Genomic DNA, 17,609 nt, shown 5'->3' on the forward strand with positions numbered 1-17,609 from the left:
AACACACTGGTGTTGCTGCAGAATGTGACACGTGTGTTTTCTCCCACTCTTTTGCATGTTCTGTTTGATGAAATACATTTTACATGGATGTGGGACAGTAGTGCTTCACTCCCATCTGGGTGCCCTTGTCAGTTCTGCCATGGCTATGCTACATGCCATCTGTGTGCTGGAATCTGTCATGTTTGTGGATGGTCCATGCCACTCACAGGCTTATGTGTGATGCAGGTGCAATGAACCATGCAGCACATGTGCTGCTTATCCATTTTAGAGTAATCACTGTCTGCTTTCAGGGTCCCCTTCCACTTCATTGCCACTGCATGCATGGCTGAGTTTGTGTCATGTGTGACATGTCTGATTAATGTATTGAATGTCAACATTGTGATGCCTATGTGTGTGGGCTATGGTGTTCACGTGTGTGTTCATTACTTCTTTTTCGTTTTGTGCAGGTGATGAGGCACTGGAAGCTGCGGAGGAGGAGATGGCGCAGGGGCAGGAGTACTCAGAGCACCAAACAACCACCAGTGGAGGATGAGGGGTGGTGCCGCATGAGAATCCATTGCTCCTACAGACTGTCCTGTCCATGGTGTCTCTGGGTACACCTCTGAGGATCTCTATGGCTCAGGTGCAGAATCAGACATTGACACACATGTCCCGTTTGGGGTGAGTGTTTCTGGCCGGGATGCTGTTCTGTCCAATGTACCTGCACTGGGGTTAGACCCCTCAATTGGCCATCCAGTGTTGGATTGTCCGCCTGTGGCGGTTACGGATGCAGGGTCACACTCCACACTATTTGCTGCTGTTCCAAGGGCAGCAGATCAAAGGAGGAATAAAGCCCTGTAGTCACATGCAGCGCCAATACAGCAAGGTGAACGTCTCCTTGGGCCCGGCAGGTGTCATGTCCGGCAACGCGGTGGCCGTGCGCCACCAGGCAATACTGTGTGGGAGAACTTGTAATTGCACAACAAGAGGGGGCATCATGTGAGATGATGGCTCAGGCTGTGGAAAGGGTTGCCGCTTCCATTCTCCCCGCCGAAAGGCAGGTGGAGCTCCAGCAGCAGGCAACACAGTCCACATGCCGCTCACACAGGCAGGACATGTTGGCCACCAGCAGGGACTGATGGGCTGAACTGGGGGCTCTACGCACAGCCATATCTGCAGAGGCACAGGCCCACACGGATGCCCTGAGGGAAGATAACACCTCCTTCAGAGCTACTCTGGGTGCACTTGAGATGGCCTGGAGTAGACGGTAAGAACAGCAGCTGGAGCAGCTAACAACCAACATCTCAGCTGAGCTCCAGGCAACCCGTGAGGAGGTCTTTGCATCACGTGAGGCCTTGCAGGAAGAACTCCGTGCTCCACGTGAGGTGTTGTATGGGGACCTCCAGACCATCATCCTGCAGAACCAAACCTTTCATACCTGCATGCTTGCTGCCATGGAGGAGCATGCCAGGGTTTTGCGTGGTCTGCCTCCTGTACCACGCACACCTTCTCATATTCCACCAGAGGGTGACAACAGCAACGGCAGTTCTCCCCGTGCCGCAATTTTTTTCTCAACTCCTCCCTCCTGGTTGGTCCCCCCTCCCCTCGGTCAACCATGGCCATTTTTGATTTTTGATTTTGATTTTAATTTTTTGTTGCTTTGTGTGGCATCCGAAGGCATCCACTGTGTGTTCCAGCTGGGCCCATACAAGCTTGTCTTGTGTTTGTGTTTGAGGCTTGGGGTCCAGACACATATGCCACTCCTGATTCCTCTTTCCATGGGCTTGCAAGGATGGCACTGTGTGACAGTAACTTACACAGAGGCATTGGGCTTCCATCGTTGTGTGGCCAGTCTGTAGTCCAAACTGTGCATACACCCCTAGTGGGGATTCATGATGGTTTCTCCACTGCATGGTTGATATGTATATTGCTTTAAATATTGCTCATTGTGCATATTTACATGTTGCTTCCTTGCCTGTCTCCATTGCAGATGCAATTCATGCTGTATGCAGTACCCTGCCACATGTACCTACCAGCAACACACTGAAGATGTGAGGGGTCCATGTGGTGGCTTTCTCAGATTGTGACACTTGGGCTATTGTGATTGGTCACTGTCTGACGTTTCCACTGTTGGGTCCTGTATTCATGATTTGTCATGCAGGTAAATATATGTTCATGGGTACAGTTTCATTTTAATATGTGAGAGGGAATTGTCTGTTTCCATTTCTGACGGTGCACTTTGTGACAGTTGTGTCATGTGTTGTGTGTTTATTTGGTTACTTTCACATTGCATGCCATGGGATAGTATGTTGGGCTGGTGACATGGGCTTTGGGAGGGGTTAGGTGACATACCAGTATTTGGCTGTGCTGATTTACAAGGGGGTAGTGGATTATGCAGCATGAATGTGTGCCTTTTGGTCACACGGCATTGGGTTTCTTTAAGTAGCTAGGGATGCACACATTGTAGAACTTCTAGGGACACATTCGCAGGTTCTCATCATCGATTGTCACCTGGTATGTGCCAGGCCTGTGTGCACTCTGCAGGGGTGGGATTTTAGGTTTGCAACATGGGCTGCGTTGTATCTTATCTCGGTGGTGTGGTGGGGTTCCGAATTGGCGTCATCATGTTGGTGCTCAGAGGGTAGGCACTGTCCCCTGGGGAAGTGATAACGGTTGAGATTAGTTGGGTTTCTCCATTTCTCTGTGTGTGACATGCATGCATGTGCACAGGCATTTGTACTCACCAATGAGCCATGTGTCGCCATGCCTCCCAGCTTCCAGGTCCTGGTTTAGGGTTGACATTCTGAATATGAAACTATCGTGGGTGGACCCTGGATAGTTTGTGTAGACAGAGGTGATTATTCCCTTGGCATCGCATACCACCTGCACATTGAGGGAATGCCAGTGCTTGCGGTTGCGATAGATGTACTCAGTGGCCCTAGGTGGACGTAGAGCCACATGGTTGCAATCAATGGCACCAAGCACTTTGGGGAAGTGTGCCACCCCGTAATAGTCCTGTGCCATGGCCTTACTTTCTGCGGGTGTTCTGGGCATGTATATGTGCCTGCGGACTGAAGGGCATGCAGTCATGATATTGCCAACACCTGGTGTAGGCATCATGACTGCGTCGGCTGTGAGATGCCCCCAACTATGGCAGTTGTCCGCTGAAATGCCCCAGTGGCCAAGAAATGCATTACATTGAGCACCTTTTCCAAGGGGCTCAGTGCTTGGGAGAACAGGGTGGGTGGTGTGAGGACATCCGCCCACTCAGTGAGCAGGTCTAGGATGATATGGGGGGAAAACCTGTACCTGCCATGGACCTGGTGATCAGGCATCCCAAAAAGGCTGGTCCTGGCCAAGAAAATGTGGGGCCTGGGTATCCTCCTCCTGCGGTGTCCCACGACTACTGCTGCGAGGAACGGTACATTCATCATAGCGGTATGAGCTTCTTTGTTATTTGCGCGCACTTTTATGCTGCGCAGGGCGCTTATGGCAGCTTTCGCCTGGCGTACGTGTTTCCAGCTTAGCACGTCTTTTGTGGCGCGCAGGTTTCCCCTGTTTGATTCAATGAATACGTGTTGTTAGTGCGCGTGTGGGCGTTGCGAGAATTTCGCTGCAGTACTTCCCCCGTAACGCCCACATTTTCGCGTGTTGTTCCCCATTCCGCGTGATCCGCCCCCTTTTTAGGGGTGTGCGCTGGCCAGTGTGCGCCTTTACTGGGCGTCTCGCGCACAGCCCTTGGGATATTCCAATGACGTGTGCGCCACACGCAGATTCGGCGCAGATCACAGGTAAGCCACGCGCAGCGCCTTCCATGAATCGCCAAACGGACACTTGCGTGGCTTTTGCGTGCGTGTGCTGTGATTTTCACGCTTGCGCACCTGTTTTCGGCGCACATTAATTCCATGAATTACCCTGAGAATGTACTGCACAAATCCTTTGGCTTATAACCTCTCCTACATATCCCCCTTTCTGCGGAGGACACTGATTAAAAATGAAGACTCTACAGAACAACTCTAAGGCTAGAAATCATGTGCCACATTCAGACATATTTTCTTCCTTTCCATGTTTGGCAACCCAGCTGAGTTTTCTTGTAACTTTATTGTAAGTGCCACTAACCATACCAAGATGGCAACTAAAGGCACACCTATAATCATCAATCCCTTCTCCGTCCACTGCAACATTCCCCACATGTGTACATCTCTGTCTGACAAACCCAGATCACTCCCTGTGATATTATCCTTTAGTATATTCATCTTGATTGTGTGTGCTTTCTTATGTTTTAGCAGATATTCTATATTAGGATACATAGGAAATCTGTTTCTTAGGAATAACTCAATATTTTCTACTCTCCCTTCCCATAGATCAGCATCCACATGAAACAATGTTAGACGACAAACCATTACCATGGTATCCTTAGGCACTGTGACAAAACACACATTGTACTGCAATGGCCTGACATCAAATGAACCATGATTGAGGTATGTGACTCTATAATGAACTGCTTATGTGCTGACCAGACACCTGCGCTTAATTAATTTGGCATGCACTAATTCTTCAGATTTTGGATTACTTATAGATACCACAAATCCCCTTTAACACTCTGATCTGTCTGCAACCCACATATCACATTTGTCGCATTAGGCAAGAATGGTTTCCATGGGCATATGTAGTTTTGCTGCTTGAAATTTACGCAAGTATCTAACTTTGAAATGAGGTAGAAGCCTATCTCCTATGTCTGAAAGGGCACCATTTCAGGAGTCATTATTATTGCATGTTTATCATTCTGCCAGAATCCTACATTATGTACTATTTTGGTATAATATATCAATTCTGGGTGATAAAGGAAATACTCAAGAGAAAAACAATCTCTATCCGTTCTACATCTATATACAGGGAAATTGTGCGTCCCATTTTAAATGCAATCTTTTCCTGCACTGTCTCAATCCCTCTTCGAGTTATCCGTGTACTCATTTGCCAGATAATATCAGATGAAACAAAATACATTGGAATGTGACCCTGAATAAAACAGGATACCCCATCTTAAACCTCCCGCCAAATTTAATGAGTGTCACCGCCATTGTATTATAACCGCAAAAGTGATGGGGGAGGTTTTTGAATTAATCTGAACCACTAGCTGGACCCCTTTTAGCAATGGCACAGAAGGGCTAAAAAACGGTGGTGTGGAGGGTTGCCCAGCGCAATCCCAGTGGTTTAGATTAATTCAAAACCTTCCACCCATCACTTTTGTGGTTACCGCCATTGGATTCACAAAATTAAGAATATCCTCTAATATCCCATCTTGCTTAACCATTACATTTATTCTATACTCTCAGCCCGTTGATTCATCATTCAGGGTCACAATTGTTTGATTCTCACACTGAACTACTTCCTTCTGTTTCACTGTAACCTTGTTCAGTGTTTGTTGTATAATTTTCAAATCTTGGCCTAATTCTCAGGCCTTGACCCCCAAAGTGTTCACTGACACCGCTGAGTTTAGGGTACTTTAGGAACGTACATGGGTAATGGATGGGATCATACATAATAATTCTGAGTCCAAATAACAGAACCAACAAAGGAATATGGTAAAATACTGTATTATTAACAATTATCTAAAACAGGGAGTTCACAATGAACATCAACGGACGTACTCTCAATCTCTCAGTGGTCTTTACACAAAGCAAAGTTTTTATACCAAAAATACATCAGAGTTGACATCATAATACGTGGCAGTAGTGAAAAATCCTATCAATGGTCGGGATTGACTAAGGGAAACATCTAAGTATACATTTCTATAGGAGCTAGGGTTTTGTTTCGCTGTCCACTATCAAGTGGACAACATCTGCCTACCTCTAACATATGTCATCTTCAGAAACATTAGATACACAGTTTCTTGTTGGTATTCAAACTATAAGGTCCTTCTTTATATGGACTGATATAATCGATTGGAATGCTTGTACCATGTCTGTAACTCTTGGTTAATTTAGTAGCATGTAATCCCAGACCCAGGTGTAAGGAGATGGGTCATGACATTACATTCCCACCCCATTAGCTAAGCATCTCTCATCGGCCATGCCTTCTGCCACGAAGATTGTCTTTTTACTTGAACTTGCAAAGTATCCTTGTCTTTGACAATGTACGGGAGTGAGAGCACTCACTATCATGTGTGGCACTCCAAGTTCAGACTCAATATTAATTCTTGGCTCACGTGACAAGAGGCCACAAATGTGTTCATTTTGGAGATTTAAAATGTTCTCAATGAATTAAACATGGCACTCTTGGTGTTATTTCTTTGCACCTTCATAAGGGATGATTCATCTTCCGCACATTCACTCATTTCCAGACTAGATATCTGACCATGGCTGCTTCAGTCTTGACTCCAGGACAGACAACCTCGTCTTGCAGCTCCAGAATTCTGTTTATTCTTGCTGCAAACCAGTTTTCTCTTCCCGCTTCATGGGTTCTGGCTTACTAAATTCATGATACTAATGTCCAACTTCTATATAACGGCGGCTTTGCATGTGTTCTATTCACTAAGTAAAGCCAACTTCTATGATGAGCTAGTCTACCTTGCGTTTCAGCATCTGTACATTTATTGAACTGTTGATTTCCTGCAGCACCTTGTGCACGAGTAATATTCTTTTTTATACTTCGAGAGGTCACTTAATTTTTTACTTCGTCATTACTTTCTTTAGTATCTATACACCCACTTTGGTCTGTATTGAAAGACCACATAAATGAGGCTTACTACAGAGAAATGGAAATAGCCGGCTAACAGGGTTCAAAAAAACATTCATTACATCCCGGACTGGGATCTCAGTGCCCCACAATGCATGCTTACAGACAACGTGGCGGGAGAGAGCCCCGAACAACCAAAGATAAACACATATATACTATACAGAATCACATTTGAAACACTTTTCCAGCCCCCTCATGTGTTATGAACCATAGGGTTCATGACCTTTCCACATAGGTAATGTTACTAAAGCAACGAGTTTGCATTTTCTACCACGTCCTCCTATTGACAATTTACTATCTGGGAGCAGGGCAAAACAGTGCGTGGGGGTATATTGAGTTCCCTGGTACAAGGTAGTATTTGCTGTACAGCTTATCTGTATTGCTCCGGGAGCCTAAGGTCAGTCTGCTCTAAGGCCTGGAAATAGGGGTTTTCTTCTAGAGGAGCACGTAGCAGCTGCACATTATTATAATTTATAGGTTAGTGGAGAAAACATGGTTGAGACAGGCGGGCACCTAACTAATAGATTAGCAATGCTTCCACAGAGACTTGAAGGTTCTACAATATAACACAAACAAAACACTCAGCAGAATGTGCATTCCTGTCTCGCAATTAGCAGAAAGTTCATGCTGCGGCCTTCCACCGCATTCAGAGTGGGGAAGGCAGAATGAGCAGGGATTTGAACTGAACATTGTATCCAAGATGGCGAATGAAACAAAATAGCAGTGTGGCTACCATTAGTATAACAATAAGTTTGTAATGTGATGCAAATGTGCTTAGGCCAATATGCATACCTGTAAGATACTGAAACTAACTATATTTTCACAGTATCTCAGAATGTCACGCATACTTTTATGACATCATCAGCTTCTTTCCTTTGCTCTTTCTCATATTCCTTCAGGGAGTTCCTCCCTTAGGTTGTCATTTCAGCGATACATTTGGTAAGGTTGTCTCAACAGGTATCTTCTTTCAAACACATGCTGCGGTATTGGCACAACAGCTGGTGTCAAACACAGAACAGTTTCATGCCTCAAACATACAGAAGGAAAGGGGGCAGGGTCTTCTGTAGAGCTATACAGTTGCTCCTCTACAGTGTGTTTGCTGTTCACAAAGTTGTCCCCACAATATCCCCAATTATTGAAACAACTATAGTTACAATCATAGTTGCATTCTGTGTTCCCTTTTTCTCTTAATATTTGATGCCTCCTTTCCAGCTGCATTGCAATCTCTTTCACTGTCTTTGACCCTCCTCCCTGTGTATGTAAACCCATTGTCTTTCTTGAGCAGTATTCATTTCAGTAAACTTGAAATTATTTTCCAAAACCGTTTCTGGATCCACACTAGTATAAAGGTTTTGTAAGAGCCATCTATTCCCTAAAATGGATCTGCGTGCATCCTCCATCACAATTACTGATGCTGGTCCTGGCTCGATCAGAACTTGACCATTTGCTGGAGAGGCATGTATCCATGACACCACACACCCTATAATTAATGGATTTTTGTGTAAATTAATATGATTCTTGGTTCTCTTCTTCCTCCCAACTAGCATGGACTTACATATTATCATTCGGATTTCCCTTCTGCGTCGGCCATTCTCTTGCCACTTTCCATTCTCTTCCTGTTCGCATTCCGGCACTACTCCATGGACTCTGGGCTCCAAGGAACCTTTTTGAAGGAAAACAAGTTCACCCTTTCTAAATCAGATGAGAGAGAAAAGAAAAACAGGTTAAGTACGAAGCACCAATACTTTTTAAAGGTGTTTCCTTTCTTTTCAATTTGTTCTTTATTTTATTTTTAATTCATTTGTATTTATTTATTTATACATTTTTAGTACCTCCACCTTTGATTCATTCCTCCAGGTACACCAAACACACATAAATACCTGTTACAATGAGCTCATGTGTCCACTCTTCTAAATCCAGCTGATTGCGGACCATCGGGAACCAATTTACTCACCTAGGTCATAGTGCATCCTTGCCTCTGACTTAAACATTGTGCCTCTCAATCATTATTGCTTTCTCCTGTTTGTTCTATTCTCTGTACCTCATGCTGTGGGTGGAATGATTTTATTTGGTTCATGTGGACAATCTGTTCCACAGCCAGATCCCCTACCTTTATCAGTATTCTAAACACCACATGGGAAACCTTGTCTACAATTTTTAATGGCCCACGCCAGGATGCCATGAACTTAGCATTCTTGCTATTTCCTTTCCCAAAAATGAATTTGTATACCTGGTCACCTATTTCATACTCCCTAACACATGATTTCCTGTCATAATATGATTTGGCACCCTCAGCTGCTCTTTCATATTTAATTTCAAAGGGGGTGCTTTTCCATTTATACTGTTTCCCTTGGAAGGTAAACACAAATAGGTTGTGAGCGGCCTTTGCTAGAGACATACACACCAATACCCAGCTGTCAGATCTAAAGTGATAGAGACTGTTGACTCTTGGATTTGTGCAAGGCCTTCATTAATGAATGGGAGGGGGCACATTGTGGGATGCATTGACCCACTAGGCTCTGCCCTGTGACATCACTGTGTGCTGGTGGCACCAGAACCAACAAAATGGCCGCAAAGCAAAAATCCCTATGCGTGCTAATCCTCTGAGAATTGCGCAGTGTAACCAAAAAGTTTGCTGCCAATGTACTTTGCCTGTGTCCGTGGTGGAAAAGGAGACCACACTGCTAAAACCTGTCATTGGGCTGCCCACAGAGTGAAAAAGGAAACTACATGAAAGGCAGTGCTTCATTGCAAGGAAACCCAGAAGTGTTCTGAAATCCGTTTTTCCTTGGTTGCTGAAATAACAAAATAATGATTCCAAGCATAAGAAAATATCCAACATCCTTGCTGGGTTTTACCCGTCACCTTATTTAAAGAATCCACATAAGCACACAATGTCAGATAAAGCAGATTTAATCACAAGAATATCCACATTAAAAAGTGTGCTTGTCTGTAAAAATCTGTCAGAATATGGGCGCAGTACCACCGGCCGCCTGTATGAAAGCTGTCATTTAATTACACTGGACGCTTAACTTGTGCAGTTAAAATCACATGGTTGAAATTAAGTGACTTGCCATCAAAAGCAATATAGGTTGCAACCATTTAATCTCTATGTTTAAAAGACTGGAATTGGAGATATTTTTGCCTGTTTTGAAAATGTAAGTTTATTTTCATCAAAGAAAAATTTAAACAAAGTGGATTTTTAAAGTCAACCTCTGATGCCAGTCACAGAACTTCAAAGCAAATTCCACAGTTTGCTCCAACAAAAGGCATCTCTCCTGCTTCTCAACAAAGCCCAGGAACTCCCAGTCAGGTGTTAATGAAGAGGGGAGGGGATTTTGGTCTGCTGCTCTGGGGAAAGACAAAAGACTCCCTTGATTGAAAAGATATGCAGATGCAACTGTCAACAGAAACCCCTGCTAGAGGACAGAGGCGGGGATTGCTCTTGACCCACCAGAAACTTTGGTGGCGGGGACAGTTATGTGTATTCTTAAAGCACAAGAAAGCATATTTTTGAAAAGGACTGACAGAGGACTGTGCAAAATTGCAAACATGTGTAAAATGACAGTATTGTTAATATGAACATTCTGGTCACATTTTAAAACTACTCAGAACTCTGTGCTATGTTCAGGGACATGGCTACAGAATTTGTGGTTTTGTAGCAATTGTGGTGATGCCAGAAACATGAAACTTCACATGATTATGCCCAGATATCATGTGCATATATGTGTAAAAATGTGGACACATCTGACATTGGGTAACAGACCAAAAGTGTGAAAAATTGCCAAATCTAGACCCAAGCTCCCACAGAGACGGGGCTTGGATGAATACTTGCTCCACCAAATCTGTGATATCAATATGCTGTGGCTAGCAATTTTGTAGAATTGTAAATATGTCTTGTATGAAAAATAGATTTCATGTGCAGAAACAAAGGGGAGGTTCTCCCTGGATCATAAAATACAGTGTCATCATGACACTCTGTTTTCTTCTCAAATCAGGGGAGAGGAAATACCCTAACCAAAAGAATATCTAGGGGATGTGCCTAGTAGAAGTCAGCATACCCACCCTTTTAGAAAATACATAAATAGAGATAGCTTAGGACCTAGACACGGACATTCTCCCAACATCAGATTGCTGGTGGAGCACGTTGCGAGAGAAATCCATATTCCAGACTCCAGAACTTTGAAAGCAGAAAGGCCCATTTCCAAAGATGAACCCTTCTCAGCTTGGCCTTTTAAAATCCTGAAACCAGATTTTACCCCAGACCTCTAAGGGGAAAAAAAAGAACAGCCTGGCTGAGCTGTGCTGCTTTCTTGCGAAGAATTCTCCCCAGAATCCAGAGATCCGATCCAGTAGAGCAGAGCTGTGACCAGATAGCAGCGAACCAGAACCAAACTGTCAGATACAATCCAATCCCACCGTGCAGTGTCCAGAGTGCCTTGCTGAGTGCAGAACCAGAGCGCCTTGAGTCCAGTCCGGTGTGCTAGCAGAACTCCAGTCTAGAAAGTCTCCCTGACCAGATCCCTGAAGGGTCTATTCCAAACCTTGGTAGTGAGTATCCATAGCATAGGATTGTCGCTAGCAAATATATTATCCATAAGTATTCCTATCCAAACCCATTCTATTGTATCCAGAACTGCATTGTAGAAAATCTTTTGTCTTACCTGAATCTTTCTCTTATCCCTATAGTCCTTTGGTAAAAGTAGTGGTAAAATCATCTTGTGCTAATATATTTGCTGAAGAAAGGCAAGCATCTCGGCAGGCAAAAACCATTCAGAGGTGTTTGTTTGTAATTTTAAAAAGCGCAACCTTGTTTTACAAATTTTGACTCTTTCTGAAAAAAAGGACCTCCACAAAAACCTTTGTAACATCTTCGCCGTGCATGCTAGAAATGAAATTTAAGTGCCAAATTGAAGCTAACATCCTCAGCTTTCCACACCTTATAGTTATCCCACAATTGCACGTACTGCACACTGAAAAGATTGCCACAAATGTTTTGTTTGGCTCAAATCTATCAAGTGTGAAACAGCTGTACATTGCATCCAACCTCAGAATTAAGTTTTTCAACCTGCTAGTTACTCAATAATCATTGCTAGTGTTTGTCTGATCCCATACAAAGTGGGTCCCACTAGTATTGAAACCTGTTTTCTCTCCTTCCATCGCTTTATACTGCATATTGGGGGGATTGTGTAGTGTGCAGGGGGAAAGAGTGATCACATTGCATTTTGATTGAACCCACACCAAAGTATTATTCTATGCTGTATTATTTTTTCCTATCATTACTCCATGAGATTAAAGAGATTTATTGCGACATCACCCCATTGGTGATCATTGTATAACCGTTACAATAGTGTGATAGATATATATTGCGAAAATCCATAAAATAAATATTTTAAGTTTGCAAAACAGCCTGCTTCCTGGTTCAGTGTGACCGGGGGATTCAAAGAGAGGGGCGTGATATAAGGGTATATCATTCAGAAATGAAAGAACTTATAGACATAAATAAACAATTGAGGGTTCCAGCTGTGCATCACTCACTAGGCATTGACTTAGGTGGAGTGCCGGGTTGAAATCACTTACAAGATTGGGGGCTCGTGTCCAGGATTTCTGAATTAGACATACCACTTGTGACAGTCTTACACAGTATGCTAACTGACGGGGTACATAAACCCTGTTGGGCTACCACGCTGTGTTGCATTGTGAAAAGCACACCTCAATAGGAACGCTCTAAGGAATTGGTCTGTGTTGCAAAAATAAAATAAACTCCTGTAAGTCAGGAAGGAAATTAATATTTCCAGAATGGCGACCTTGGTAGAGATCAATATGGCTAAAGAACACCTAATGCATAACTTATTTGTAAGGGGTGAATGGAAAGAGCAGGATCAGAATGTGTGGGTGCAGGCAATCACAGAACATACCACTGCAACAGGAGTAGACTGTATATGGCCCCTAAGGCAAAAGGAAGATCAAAGCAAGATTGCCAAAATAGCGGCAGATTTGTACCTCCATATTGGAGCAATACTAGACAAATATGCCAAGGGCCAAGATATGGCAAACAAGCAACTGCAAGCATTAGAAAAGGCCCACACGGATCTGGACTCTGTAGAGCAAAGGCTACAGAGGAGCCATGAATCAGAAAATGAAAGTAGGCAGTACCTAACCAAAATAAAAGAAGACCTGGGTATCCTGCAGCAGGAGAAGATAGAACAGGATACCAAAATGCAGGCCTTGCAGAAGGAATACCGAGAAAGTTTGGACTCTCTACTGCAGAGCCAGACAAAGCTGGAACAGCAAATAAATGTCAACAGGGCATGCACGGAGCAGCTAGTCACCCAGACAAACCGCCTTGGCCAAGAAAAAGAAGAGAATAATAAACTAATTCTGAAAGACCTGGACACCCAAGCAGAATTTGATGAAGAGTGCCAGAAAGCTGGTGTGCTCAAAAGACAGAGGGTCGACCTGGCTGCACAGAGGCAGTCTCTTGTTCAGGAAAGGGACACCTTAGTCCAGGAGGTCAGTTACTTAAAAGAGAAGATAGAAGAAAATCACCTGGCCCTTAAGGGACTGGGTGACCTCCAAAAAGACCATGGAAAATTGTTAGAGCACACAAGGAGGGTGGAAGATGCTCTAGCAAGGAAGGACCAGGCCAGTATGGACAAGACTCAAGAGGTAACCCTCCTGCAGAAAAAACTGGCCCAGTACTCTAAAACAATACAGGAAGCACAGAGAGACAATGAGGCTCTCTGTGAGAAAAATGACAGGCTCCACAGACAGGTAGCTATGCAAGAGCAATTGATAGAAACCAGCAAGGCCTTGATAAAGGAACAGAAAGCTCAGGTTCCTGCATGGCAACAGGGAGCAGGGGCTGAGAGAGATGAGGTTCGCTGGGAAAGGGAAACACCTGAGCAAACCTCTGGAACCCCCATGTCCACTGGTGCACATTAGCCAAGGGCCACGATGATGGCAGACTTCAATCCAATGAGGAACATGGGGCTCATGGATCAGGACCTCCCAGGAATGGATGGGCGGGCATCTGGGTATTGGATCCCAACTACTGTCAAATTTAGGTGGGAACTCCATGAGAGTAGGCCCACTAAGGGCATCCTGAAAACCTCTGCCCAGCTAGGACAGTGGGGGGTGGTACTCATCAAATCCTGGGAGTAAGGAGGAATCAGAAGACTCCTCTGAGCGCCCCAGGACACAGGAAACTAGGCCCCCACATCATGCCAGCCATTCCCAGGCTTGCAGAATCCGGGAGAGCCTAGAGGACCAGACGGGCACCTCTGGGAGCAGTGCCTCTGAATCAGAGGAGGATCTGACCAGGGTTACCCGAACCTAAAAGGCCAATAAGGTAAAAAGGGTCTTGCTCAAGAATCCCCTAAAACAAATCAAAGCAATTATGAGCGTCATCACGCCCTATCATAATAACGCAAAGTATTCCATTTGGGAGCACCTAGAGCTCTTTGAAGAGATGATGGAAACTTTCCATTTGAAGGACAGCAAAAGCTGTATTCAATATGTGAAATGGACCTTCTCTCCAGAGTACTCCAGCTTCTTTGTGGGGCTGGAGGACCAAAATCATTCTAGATGGTCCACCTATAGGGTGGCCATCTTGAAACATTTTTCTGTGCACAGAAATCCTCAGGAGGCTCGCAAGGCAGCCTACAACTTGCAATGTGGGGAAGATCAGGCCCCACAGGAATTTGTTCAAGAATTAAAGCGTGCCTTTGCGAAGACCACCAGAAGGATGATCACTGACAGCAAAGAGTTTGTGAATACTTTTTTCCACGCTCTCCCCAAGTACATCATGACCCAGCTAGTGAGAGTCTTTCACGAGAAAAGATCACTAGACTGGGTCATTGAACAAGCCACGCAAATTTATGAGGTGCAAAAGCCAGTAGAAAACAAACATAATCCAAAAAGCCCAAACCAACCAACACCCCCGCTGCTGCTAAGGTGGTGGAGGAGAAGGTTGCCCCCATTTTAGATTTGGAAATGGGGGGCCTAAAAACCTGTCTGCACAGAATTAAAGAAACCCCAAGCCCAGAAGGCCCTTGGTCCAGTCACAAAAAGGGAGCCAGGCAGGCAATCCCACAAATGGGACCCCTAACTCCCCTGACTACATCAGCCCCCTCTACAAGGGGAATAGACCTATCCTGGGTTATGTGTGGACTCCTCCAGCCCAAGGGGGGGGGATCCAACCAAACAGCAGCTAACCCAGGGAACTTCCCTTATCACTTCCCTCAGGAGGGCAGATTTCCCCAAATACTGGACAGAACTTCTTCCCAAGGTACCCGCAAAACTTTCAACCCCAAAACAATCCATCCTTCTTTCCCCACTTTCCTGAGCCCAGACAACCCAATCCGGGAGAGGGGAGGCCAAAGGTGGAGGGGTACCCACATTTTCCAAACCCGGAGTATTTTCAGAGAAGGGATAGCTACCCTTCCCGGGATCTACCCAGCGGAGACAACAGAACCCCGTATCAGCCTGAGCGGGTGTCACAACTAGAGCGCCATGTAGAAAACATGGCACAGGATCTGGGTCGCATGCTGAGGGCTCAACAGAACCCTCAGATGAGCATGGCAGCGCAGAATGCCTCAAACTCAGGACCTGGTGCTCCAGAGCAATGACAGGGGAAGAACCCCGACAACCCACCGGTTCCCAGGGAGGAGGCACAAGGGGAAGGGGTGTGTAAAGCCTTGGAGGAAGCTTCCTTCCCCACCTGTAAAAAGCCTGTAGAAACCCAGGAACCGGAACCAAAATCTTCCACCCCTGAAAGTCTGCAGCACAAGGAGCAGAGGGGGGGTAGGAGAAATAAAGAGCCCAAAAAGACCCATTTTGATGAGGAGGTATACAGCTTCCAATTTGAAGGAGAGGGGTCCTCAGAGGATCCTGGGAAAAGGATCTTCTCCTTCACAGATGGGGGAACTCCTCCCCAAGAAAAATGGGTCCCAAAAGATTCAAATCCAGACTGGGTAGATGTGGGGACTGAGTTAGCACCACCCATCATCAAACCCCAGAACCAACAACATGAAAATCCCCTGGTTCAAACCTATCCTGGTTTCTGCCTCCAAAAAGGGGTGGGCAGCCCAGAATCAGAACCAGGGGAACCCAAAACCTCTCCCATATCTAGCTGTCACCTTTTCTTTTCAGATTCCCAAGACTTTAAACAGAATTCTGCTCAAATCACCTCTTTATCAGTGTCCAAAACCAAGAAACTAACCCAACAGTTGTCCAAAAATGTACATTATCTGTGCCACCTTGAGGAGAAGGAGGGAAGATTCTATGCCCCGGTCCCGATACAGGGTCAGTGTACAATTTGGGCACTGGTGGACACTGGATCCCAAGCTACCCTTCTGTCAAAAAGGGCCTTTGATAAACTGAATTTCGGAAGGGGGGCGAATTACCAAATTCTTCTCATCCCTCTTCCTGGACAACTTCAGAACTTCGACGGGAAGGACATTGCAGTCGAGGGGATAGTTAAAGCGGCAGGGTTTGTATGGCAAGGCGCTGTGAATGCAAGCAAGGAGGATGAAAAAGTAGAATAGCGACAGAAAGCAAACAGAAACTGGGCAGTGGTTAAACAGCAGGATACCGTACAAGAAAGAAAGAAAGAACAGATAACACAGATACCAGAATGGATGGATCCCGGGGGGGCCGGGATACAGAGAACGGGAGTAATCAAAAGAAAAATGTGCAAGAATGGCACAGTTGTAACTCCAGAGGGCACTCCTTGTTTACTAGGGAATGACATCCTGCGAAGGTTGTCTCCCCTAATAGATTGTGTAAACAAGGTCCGGTGGACCCAGACTAGCCGACCAATAAAATTAAAACAGAGTGTCAACCATGTTAGTTTAAACGGCACCTGCCACATGGTTATACAAAAATCTGACCAAGTAAATTTTCACTTCCAGAACAACCAAATCCCAGAAGTGACAGTAATAGCAGTAGGACAACAAACTGGTGATGGGGGGTCCTCTCTATTTCTGAAAATCAACCTTCCTTCCGGTCTAAGGTGGCACTCCACACTGGAAGGAAACACTCTGAAATTCTTTACAAATTCACAATCAGAAATTCACACTCCTATAGTCCAGAAAGATGAGAAATCAGCTCAAAGCCTGGCTGATATTCAGCAAATTGGCGAGTAGTTGTTCATCCCTATTCAGTTAAATGAAGGGAAGGACTCTGTTCTCGCCAAAGTGTGTGTGAAAAACGGTAAGAGCTTCATCAGCGAAGCCACGTTCCGCCAACTCCCAAAAGATCCAGCCATTCCCACATTTAAACTCATAGACAAATGGGAAATGGACCTGGAAACACCCAATTCCAAACATCTCCTGCCAAACAGGTGTATGCTCAAAATTTCCATAGGCCACAAGAGCATATCCATAATTGTTGGGTCGTGCGAGACGTCACTGCCGCCTTTTACTTCGGCAGTGACATTCTCAATCGCTTTGCCTTTAGTTTGGACCTAACAAACTTCAAAGCTTGGTCCCAATTAGCGGATAATCCCATGGGCTTTGATGACCTAGAGAAAGCATTTAGGTCAGCTCAACTACTGCCTTGTGCAGTTGAAATTCAGATTGGAGAGGAAGTCACCATCCAAGAAAGGACCCGACAATTCTCACTGGAAGTGAAAGTTAAAAGAGGACAGAAACTGAAAAACCCTGATGCCTATATTCATCTAAATGCTTCTCTCCAACAGCAAGGGTTGGGGGTAAACCCAACACCCCTAGTCAATATAGAACATGACACCATTCCAATAGAGGTGTATAACAGTGACTTAAAGAGTATCACTCTAGCCGCAGGCACCATTATTGGAATGGCGGTTGATGACCGACATTTTTCCATAGATCTAGGTAATGAACTGTTAGGACCAATCCCCAACAACTGTT

The sequence above is a fragment of the Ambystoma mexicanum genome, chromosome 10, assembly GCF_040938575.1.
Source record: "Ambystoma mexicanum isolate Mex_15411 chromosome 10, UKY_AmexF1_1, whole genome shotgun sequence".
NCBI lineage: Eukaryota > Metazoa > Chordata > Amphibia > Caudata > Ambystomatidae > Ambystoma > Ambystoma mexicanum.